Consider the following 11,184-nt stretch of genomic DNA (forward strand, 5'->3'; position numbering starts at 1 on the left):
TTACCTTTGGTTCATTACATATATTATGGTTCAGAAGCCTGGGTCCACAGAGTTTACAATATGAAATTCCTAGGAACAGGAGTAGTTTGTTGGTTAACTTGTTTCCTTATCAACCACATGGATAATCACAGGGGACTGTTTGTGTCTGCACTGCAGTGGCTAACAGGTCGCATGGGCACAAGAGGATAATGGGAGTTTTGGAAATCACACCACTAGAATGGACATTTGTATTATACTATGTTGTCAATTTGTACAACATCCAGAAACTTACAAGGAAAAAGACATGTGCATGAGTTCCACTCTTCCACAGATTTCCTGACTGCTTCAACATTTACTTCACTGAAGTCAATATATACCTGAGTGTTTTCATGGCAAGGAGCTCTTTTGAATTTTACTGTGATTGTGAAATTGTTGGATTTGAAATATTATTATAAGCTACTTCACAGCAGGCATTTGTGTCTTAAAATTAATTTTCTAGAGGACTCTTAATAATGGAAGGATTTATGGTTATCATTTATGGTTATCAACCACAAGAGAAATAGTGCAATGTGGGGTTTCATTCCAACAGGATGTGAATTATCTCTACGTGTTTTTAAATACCTTTCATCTATCTTAGCAGTTCATTTTGTGATATTGTTGCTATCTATACTTGCTAGTTTCCTGATAATTTCCAGAGTACAAAAGTAGAAAGGTATTTAGGACAGCAGTACAATGCTTTATCTGTTTTGTAGCCTATTGTTTCTGATTATGATAGATGACCTGGAAGAGGAGTAGAGGGGAAGGTCTGTCAAATGAGATACCATGACCAGTAGCTGACCAAACTCATCCACTGCCCCAACAGACAATCTACATTGAGAAAATGTCATTCAAGACAATGTTGCTGGAGCTCCGCATATACTGAATGGATTTAAGCAATGGAGAAATTGAATACCTCCATGAAGCTGAAAGCAGATCTGAAATACTGTACTACTTCCCAAAGGCATTTGACAGTCACCATGATGCCACTCTCAATTCTTATACACAATTCCTTTTAGTTGGGGATCATCAACATTTGCAATGTTTCCCAAGATCCCACAAGGTCCTTCATTAAATGTATCATAGAAATTTAGAGCACAGAAGAAGGTAATTCAGCAATCATTACCTGTGCTGACCAAAAAAGGTGTTCAGCCAAGTTTTACTTTCAAGCCCTTGATCTGTAGCTTTGTCGGTTATGGCACGTCATGTCCCTGTCCGAGAAATTGTTAAATGTTAAAAGGGTTTCTTCCGCTTGAACTCTTTTAGGCAAATGAATTTCAGACCATTACTGCTGACAAATGAAAACATTTTTCTCCTTCTTCTTTCTAGTTCTTTAAAGCCATGTTCCCTGGTTAGGGATAAGAACTTCCTATTCATCCTATAATTTTATACATTGCAAATAAATCTCCCATCAGCCACTTCATTCAAAAGAAAACAAGCCATGCAACTCTACTGACATTTTTCTTTCTGGCAACACCTTTGTAAGTCACTCTATAAATGCTCTCATGAGTGATCACATCCTTCCTGCAATAACCAGAACTGTACACAGTACTCTGGCAATGGCCTAATGAGTATTTTATAACAGTTTTAACATAATATTTCCGCTACTTTATCGATAGCCACAGTTTGGAGCATATTCTATTAATGCATACTCATTTTAGAATGATTTTAAAAAGCTTTCTACAACATCTTTGCCAACCATGACCTTGAGTTTTGATTTAACATGATCATTAAGTTATTGTAGCAGAAATTAACCTTCACCTGAACTTACTTTCAGTGTCAACACTTGCAGCATTCATAACAGCCTGAGTTTTTATAAAATACCTCTGTATAGAGCACAGCGATTGGTACTCAATCCTGATACCTCTTACTTCAGTAGCTGGCGGGGTCATATGGCCGTCACTCCATATTTGCCAAGCTCCAGCCCATTTGCAGATTCCTGCTGACCACCAGAACATGCAACTTTGGAACTTTTTGCCTCTAAATTATCCCATGGGACAGAGCAATGTTGTGGTGAAGGTTATCTTCATGGTCAAAGTGGATGTGGGTGGCAATGACTGAGAGTGGCTTGGTGCACATTCTTGGACTTACTGTTAATGCTCAGGCAGGCATCCCCCACCTGATTCCTTTGCAAACTCTGCAGCAGTCATATGTTAGCCTTCTGGATCTAACACAAACCATGTGACAGTGGTGCTGGCAGAACTACTCCTTGTCCTGATTGAGTATTTCCATTACTATAAGAAAGATTACTGGCAGATTCCATTGTGTATTGTTAGTTCAGGTGCCATTTAGGTTTCTTTGAGGTACTGCTTGCTATATCTGTGCTAAGGTTGCAATGAGCAGAGTAAAGGTTGTGGGAAACATTCCCTCCAGGGCAAGAATATTAAAAATATTTTGTGGCAAAGTAATTTCTGTCCGTGCATTTTCATTTTGTACAATGTTTCTTAGAAACATGCTATGTGAGCTAAATTGGGATAGCTGGAATATGTGCCTTGATTAATGAAGGAATGTATTCTGTATTCTTAGAGTCATACAGCACAGAAACAGACCCTTTGGTCCAAACTCATCTATGCAGACCAGACATCTGAAGTTGACCTCATCCTAATCGCCAGCATTTGCCTCATATCTCTTTAAACCTTTCCTATTCATATACCCATCCAGATGCCTTTAAATGTTGGAATTGTATCCAACTCTACCACTTCCTCTCGCAGCTCATTCCATACACATGCCACCTTCTGCATGAAAATGTTGCCCTTCAGGTCCTTTTTAAATCTTTCCCCTCTCATCTTAAATCTTGCTCTCTAGTTTTGGATGCCCCACCCTCGGAAAACGACCTTGACTATTAACCGTATCCATGCCCTTCATGATTTTATAACCCTCCAAAAGGTCACCCCTCAGCCTTCGATGCTTCAAGGTAAAAAGTCCCAGACTATTCAGCCTCTCCCCATAATTCAAACATCCTTGCAAATCTTTTCAGTATCTTCTCAAGTTTAACAACTTATTTGATCACCTTTGCCATACTCTTTATTGTGTGTGCCCCTGGCTTATATCCCACTCCCAAATGCATACCTCACTTGTCCAGATTAAGTTCCATTTGACACCTGACAGCTCTATTGTTATTTTCTTGCAGTAGTCAACCGCCTTCTTCACTATCGGCTAGACAGCCAATTTTTTATTGTATGAAAACTTTGTAATTATGAATTTGATATTTAAGTCCAAATCATTGATTTATACCAGGAAAAGCAAAGGATCTAGTAGTGAACAGTGAAGAACCTCAGAGGTAGCAGACTCAGTCTCAAAATCATCTGGCAACCATTACATTTTGCTTCATTGCACTGAGTTAATTTGTTACTTTCCTTTGGATCTTGGGAACATTTACTTTCCTGATCAATTTGCCACATGGGACTTTGTCAAAAGTCTTGCCAAAATCCCCTAAATACCCGATATCAAATGCATCGCTCCAAATAGCCTTCCCTGTTACCTCCTAAATTTGAGAGTCAGATAATACCTTCCCTTGACAAATCCATGCTGCCTGTACCAATTGATCTGTACTTTTCTAAATTAAGATTAATACTGTACATCATACATTTTCCAATATTTTGTCTATCAATAAGGTAGACTGACAACTAGATTAGATTAGATTACTTTACAGTGTGGAAACAGGCCCTTCGGCCCAACAAGTCCACACCGACCCGCCGAAGCGCAACCCACCCATACCACTACATTTACCCCTTATCTAACACTAGGGACAATTTAGCATGGCCAATTCACCTGACCCTGCACATCTTTGGACTGTGGGAGTAAACCCACGCAGACAAGGGGAGAATGTGCAAACTCCACACAGTCAGTCGCCTGAGGCGGGAATTGAACCCGGGTCTCTGGCGCTGTGAGGCAGCAGTGCTAACCACTGTGCCACCGTGCTGCCCACCTCATTCAACTACTCATTCAACTTTTTTCTCTTCCTAAATAATGATACAATGTTAGAGACTTCCAGGATTAAATGAAAGGCAGAACCTTTCAGTTTATAACCTCTGGATAATTACCTGAGCCATGTGCAAATTTTGGATTAAATTACTGCAAATTACAGAGGTGAATACATGATTCAGGGACTGTTTTCGAAGAAGTTGGTTTTGGTATGTGGAACACTGGCACCAGTATCGGACAAATATGAGGTGGTACCATTTCAACTGTCTAAACTTGATCGATGTTGGGATTAGTATTCTTGCAATCTACATAGGGAAGTAGAGAGGGTTTAAAATTAAATAAAGGGGAAAGGGATCAAATGTTGAAATTTATCATATACCTAAGAGTAAGGTGAGGAAATAATAATATGTGAAGGAAGTAAGAATCCAAAAATGGCAGGAAGGACACAGACAGAAAAAAAAACTAGAAACAAATGAATAAATTAGGATTACATGTTTTGAAGAGAACACAAAGACAAAACTAAAGGCTGGATATCTGAATGAGCACAGCATGCAAAACAAAGTAAACAAATTGATAGCACACATTGAAGTAAATAAGTATAACCTAGTAGCCATTATGGAAGCATGTCTTCTTGATGACAATGATTGGGTCCTGAATATTGTGGGGTAATGACATTCAAGGCAGAGACATAGAACTATTAATCAAGGAATGACATTTGTGCAATAGTTACAGATAACCTTTATTCAGGAGATTAGGATGTAGAATTAGTTTTGGTGGAGATGAGGGATATTTAGGAAAATAAATCACTGGCGGAAGTGATCTACAGGCCCTCTAATAGTAACCACAATGTGGCATAAAGTATTAACGTAGTAATATTAGACACATATGACAAAGAGGTAGCAATAATCATGAGTAATATGATGGCAGTAATCATGGATAACTTTCATCAGCATATAAACTAGAACAATCTGATTTGCAGTAGTAGTCTGGAATGAGGAATTCACAGAATGGTTTTCAGAGAGATGCCTAGGAACTGACAGGAGGTTATATTAGACTTGGTATGGTGAAATATGAAAGGCGTAATTAATGACTTCAGAGTAAAGGTATCCCTGTGTAGAGTGACACAATATGTTTGGAATTTTACATTCAGTTTGTTAGGGTGAAGATTGGGTCTGAGACTAGAATTTTAAACCTAAATAAGGTCAATTATATGGATTTGAATGCTGAGCTAGCTTAAGTGAATTGGCAGAATAGGTTAGGGGTTGGAACAATCGAGAGACAGCGACAGATAAGGGGATATTTCAGAATACTCAGAAGAGGAATATTCCAGCTATAAAAAAAATTGTACAGGAAGAATGCACTATCAGTGGTTAACTAAAGATGTTATGAAAAGCGTGAGACTTAAGAACAAAGCATATAACTGCACAAAGAAGAGTGGCAGGACAGATAATCACTTAGAATAAGAAGAAAGACAGACAATAATGAAAACATTAACAGAAGGGAGAACAAGTAGAAGAGGAAGGTAACTAAACATGTAAAAAACAGAATGTAAGTGTGTCTAATGATATTTTTTAAAAAAACTAAGTAAAATGAATGCTGGTCATTGTGAGAAAGGAATGAAGAATTAATTTTAGATAATGAGGAAATGGCAGATGAAATGAACAAATATTTTGCTTCTGCCTTCACTGTACAGAATATAAAGATACCATTCCTGTAATAGTGGTAAATCAAGAGGTGAAAGCAAGAGAGGAACTTAGTGAAATTACAATCATGTATGATGTGGTACCGGACAAACTGATGAAACTATAGGCTGACAAGTCTCTGGATCCAGATGAACTTCACCCTACCATCTTAAAAGAGGTTGCCAATGAACATTGGTATTCATTTTCCAAAATTCTCTGATTCAGGAAAAATTCTGTCCGTCTGGAAAACACCAAATATAACTCTTTGATTCAAGAAGGGAGCAAGGCAGAAAACAGAAAACTATAGACCAGCTGGCTGAACATTTATTGTGGAAAAGTTGTTAGATAAATCATAAAGTCATTGTTGCTACACACATTTTTAAACAATAAGGTAATTTGGAAGAGTCAGCACTGATTTTGTTGAAAGGAAATCATGTTTAACCAATTTATTCAAGTTTCTTGAAGGAGTACCATACACTGTGGTTAAAGGGGATTGTATAGACATACCAAACTTGAATTTTCAGAATACATTTGACAAGGTGTCACATCAAATGATACTGTGCAAAATAAAAGTTCATGGTATGGAGGCATTACATTAGCATAGTGAGAAGACTGACTGGTTGGCAGAAAACAGAGAGTATACATAGAAGGGCCTTTTACTGATTCAAAGGATGTGATGAGTGGAGCCCCGTAGGCAATTTACATCAATAACTAAGATAAGGACAGAGAAGGCATGGTAGCTAAATATTCAGATGACATCAAGGTAAGTAGGAAAGTATATTGTGAATAAGTCATAAGGACATTGCAGATGGATATAGACAGATTGTATGAGTGGGGAAAAAACAGCAGATAGAATATAATGTGGAAATGTGAAGTTGATCACTTTAGCAGGAAGAATAAGAGTAGAGTACAACTTAAATGGAGAATGACTGCAGAATTCTGAAGTGATGAGAGATTTAGATGTTTGATGCATGAGTCACAAAACATTAGTCTACACTGACAGCACGTAATCAAGAAGGCTAGTGAGATGCCATTCTTTATTATGAGAGGAATTGAACATAAAAATAAGTATGTTTCAGTTATATAGGGCATTGGAAGAACCACATCTTGAATACTGTGTGCAGTTTGTTCTCATGTAAAGGAATGATGGAAATGCATTGAAAGTTGTTCTGAAGATGTTTACTCTGATTGATATCTGAAATAAGCAGGTTGTCTTATGAGGATAGGATGGACTGGCTGAGCTGGTTTCCACTGGAGTTTAGAAGAGTCAATTCTGACTTGACTGAAATGTGTGAAATTAGAATAGTCTTGACAAAGAGAACATGGATAGAATATTTCCTCTTGCAGTCAGTCCAGAATCAGGAGGCACTGTTTTAAAGTTTAGTGTTGCATTTTCAGGACAGAAGTGGGGGATTTTTCTTCTCTCAGAACATAGTGCAACTTTGGAACTCTTTGCCTTAGAAGGCAGTGGAGGTGAAGACAGAGATGGATAGATTTTTGATAGACAGGGAAATCAAGGGTTATCGGGTATATAGGATTGAGGAATTCTAAACTCGCACAGATCAGTCATGATTTTATTGAATGGTGCAGCTGGCTTACGGGGCTGAATGGTCCTTTTCTGTTCACTTCTTATATTTGAATATTTATGTTCAGTCATAGGAGATTGGACTGAACCTTCAATATTTCCTTCTTGCTTCTCTTAATATCTCTGGGATACATTTCATCTGTGCCTGATGATCATTTCCTTTCAAAGATGCTAAACCCCTTAATATTTCTTTGCTCAACCAATAATTCACATTCCTCCTTCTGAATGTCTGCATGATCCACATTTTCTTGCGAAGATAAGCACAAAAGTATGCATTAAGAAATATGGGTAACACAGTGTAACTAATATCTGAGAGATTGCTGAAATATCAATGGGATCTGTCTTGATTGTATCCACTCTAGGATATGCTCTGTGGATGTTCGAAAACCATTTGTGTGTCAGCCATATTTACAAATGTGTTAATTCTGGATGGTGGACTGTAAGTTGTTTTGAATCATTGCATTTTGTTTTACTATTCTAATTTTGTACAGTAAAGTTTATCCTATTTGTCCAAAACTGGAATTTCGTGCCTCTATTTTCTTAGTAAGTACCTAGATTTCAAACTTTATCTACTTTCAGCAAAAAAAATGCTACATGTTCCAAGCCTGCTGAAACATAAATTTGGCAGTCTAACCAAGGATCATAACAGAATAAAACAGTTAAATAATTTGGATCTAGCCAAATTTTATCAGCTATCTCAAGATTTAATGAATGCATCCATTGTTGTTGCATCCCTGAGTTAAGACAAAATTATGCACATTTCTGAACAACTGGCAAACCTTAAAACACCAAATAAATATTCTTTCTTCTGCACTTAGCATTATTTACATGACACTAAATCTGACCCGATAGTACTGAAAATGAGCAAGAGGGAGAAAAAGTGGCAAAATCTTAGTGCTAGTTTACCAATTAACAGTTGTTTTGCTTTGTGTCGTGTTTCATACCAGAAGAAATACAAAATGATGAAACTTAAATAATTTTATAAGTTAACCTTAACAGCCAAATTAAAATTTCAGTTTAGCAAAACTATCTGAATGCAATCAAAAATGAAAGACTGAGCACTAATTTGTGACTGATGTTTTAATATGAATTCTTGGTAAGTGAAAAAATATCTTAACAATTCAATAGAAAGAAAATATACTGGTTTGTACAATGAGATATCATAAATAATAACAGAAGTTCTTTTGAAAAAAAAACTGTTGACATACTGGTAAAGAAACTTTCAAAGGAATACAAGTCTCCTTCATTGAAACACAATAACCAATCTAATCAGTATTGCTTTAATTGGAGCAGATACAGAGCTGTTATTCAGCACTATACCATGTACTTTGAATTTTGATGAGAAACACTCCCATTGGTCCTTGAACCAACATACTGAACATATAAGAAGTCATTTGGTTTGGACACATAATGGGTGTGGCATTAGCAATGGTGTCACGGTGCAAACTCAGTGTGAATGACAGATGGTATGAACTGTTTTCAGATTTGGGCTTTATTTTCATTCAGCTGGAAAACTGTATGCACCTGCTCCAGCTGCTCAGTTTTCCATGTCATTAGTGTGATGTAGATCTAAATGAAGAAGCAGTATAATGCAAAAGGATTGTTATGGAATCCAAGAAGTATTCTTGCTAATTTTACTCCAGATAAATCATGTACAAGGTGTAAACACTTACATGTTTGGAGATGCTTTCAATAATAACCTTTAGAACAGCTGGCCTTACAACCATGAAGAGTATAGGAGGGCATACTAACTTTACTTGAAAATAAGGTGTCAATACAGTGAAGCTACAACAGAGGACTAGTTGGGAACAAAACAGCAGAGAAGCAAGCAACATACGGGACTAGACAATCCCATAAATAAATGATCAGATCTAAGCTCTGGTGTCCTGTCTTTATCCAGCTGACAATTGTTGAGACAATTAAACAACTCACTGAAAAAGCAGGCCACACATATCATCTTCCTCAATGAGGGAACATAACACAGAAATACAGAAGATGAGGTTGAAGTATTTGCAAGAATCTTCAATGAGAAATGACAAGGACAATCCATCCTGGGATCACCCTGAAGTCCCCAGCATCACAGATATTAACCTTCATTCAAACTAATTCACTCCCTGTGATTATCAAGGGACATGAAGGCACTGAATACTGCAAAAGCCATGGACCCTGATAACATTCTGATAATAATACTAAATAATTATGCTCCAGAACTCGACATGCCCCTAGACAAGCTATACCTAACAATGTGGAAACTTGCCCATGTATGCCTGATCAAAAAAAGGATAAATCCAAATTGGCATATTATTGCTCTATTCGCTTCCACTCATTTATCAGCAAGATCTAAAGGGTGTGGTCAATAGTACTATCAAGCAGCACCTACAAACAACAATTTGATGCTCAATTTAGGTTCCACCAGGCCCAGTCAATTCCTGACCTGATTACTGTTTTAGAACAATCATGGATTCAAGGGGAAGTGAGGATGATCGCTCTTGAAATCAAGGTAGAATTTCATCAGCTGTGCCATAAAAGAGCCTTAACAAAACTGAAGTCAATGGGAATTAGGGGAAAACTCTCTGTGGTTGGAGTCATACCTAGCACATAGGAAGGTGACTGTGGTTGTTGGAGGTCAGTTATCTCAGCTCTAGGACATCTCTGAGGAGTTCTTTAGGGCAGTGTCCTAAGCCCAACTGTCTTCAGCATCTTCATCAATGTCAATTCCCCAATCATAAAGTGGGAGGTAGAAATGTTTGCTGATTGCAGAAGAGTACCCATTTGCAAATCCTCAGATACTGAAGTAGTCCAAGTCCAAATGCAACTAGGAGAAAGTGAGGACTGCAGATGCTGGAGAGTCAGAGTTGAAAAGTATGATGCTGGAAAAGCACAGCTGGTCAGGCAGCATTCTGACCAGCTGTGCTTTTCCAGCACCACACTTTTTGACTCAAGTCCAAATACAGCAAGACCTGGACAATATCCAGACTTGGGCTGACAAATAACATTCATGCCAGATTAGTTGCAGGCAATGACCATCTCCAACAAGAGAGGATCCAACAACTGCCCCTTGACACTCAATGGTATCATCAGTACTGAATCCCTCACTACCAACATTCTTGGGGTTACACTCAACTGGAAACTGAAGTGGACCAGCCATGTAAACTCTGTCTATAATAGTAGGTCTGAGGCCAAATCCTGTGAATTGTTACTCACCCCTTGACTCCTCAATGCCTATGCACAAGTCAGGAGTGTGATGGAATATTTTCAACTTGCCTAGATGAGTACACCTCCAGGAATACTCCAGAAGCTTAACATCATCCAGGACAAAACAGCCGGGTTGAATGACATCCACCTAACACCTTCAACGTTCATTCCCATGCCACTGAAGCACACCAGTAGCAGAGTGTACCACCTCCAAGTTGCACAACAACTCACTGAAGTTCCTTTGCCAGCACCTACCACTTCTAACACCCAGAAGAATAGGAGCAACAGAATCATGAGAACACTACCACCTGCAAATTTCCATGCAAGCTACATATTGGAATATATCACCATTCCTTCACTGTTGAGATTAGATTCCCTACAGTGTGGAAACAGGCCCTTCGGCCCAACAAGTCCACACCGACCCTCCGAAGAGTAACCCCCCTCACCCCCTCTGATTAATGCACCTAACAACTATGGACAATTTAGTGTAGCCAATTCACCTGACCTGCACATCTTTGGAATGTGGGAGGAAACCGGAGTACCTGGAGGAAACCCACACAGACATGGGGAGAATGTGCAAACGCCACACAGACAGTCGCCCAAGGCTAGAATCGAACCTGGGACCCTGGCACTATGAGGCAGCAGTGCTAACCACTGAGCCACTGTTGCTGGAACAAAATCCTGGAACTCTCTCCCTTACAACACCTTCTCATCATGGACTGTAGCAATTCAAGAAGGTAGCTCAGCACCAACTTCTGAGCGCAATTAGGGATGGTACAAACA

The sequence above is a fragment of the Chiloscyllium plagiosum genome, unplaced genomic scaffold (genome assembly GCF_037043375.1).
Source record: "Chiloscyllium plagiosum isolate Xiang-an unplaced genomic scaffold, Cpla_swu_hap1 HiC_scaffold_7, whole genome shotgun sequence".
In the NCBI taxonomy this organism is placed as follows: domain Eukaryota; kingdom Metazoa; phylum Chordata; class Chondrichthyes; order Orectolobiformes; family Hemiscylliidae; genus Chiloscyllium; species Chiloscyllium plagiosum.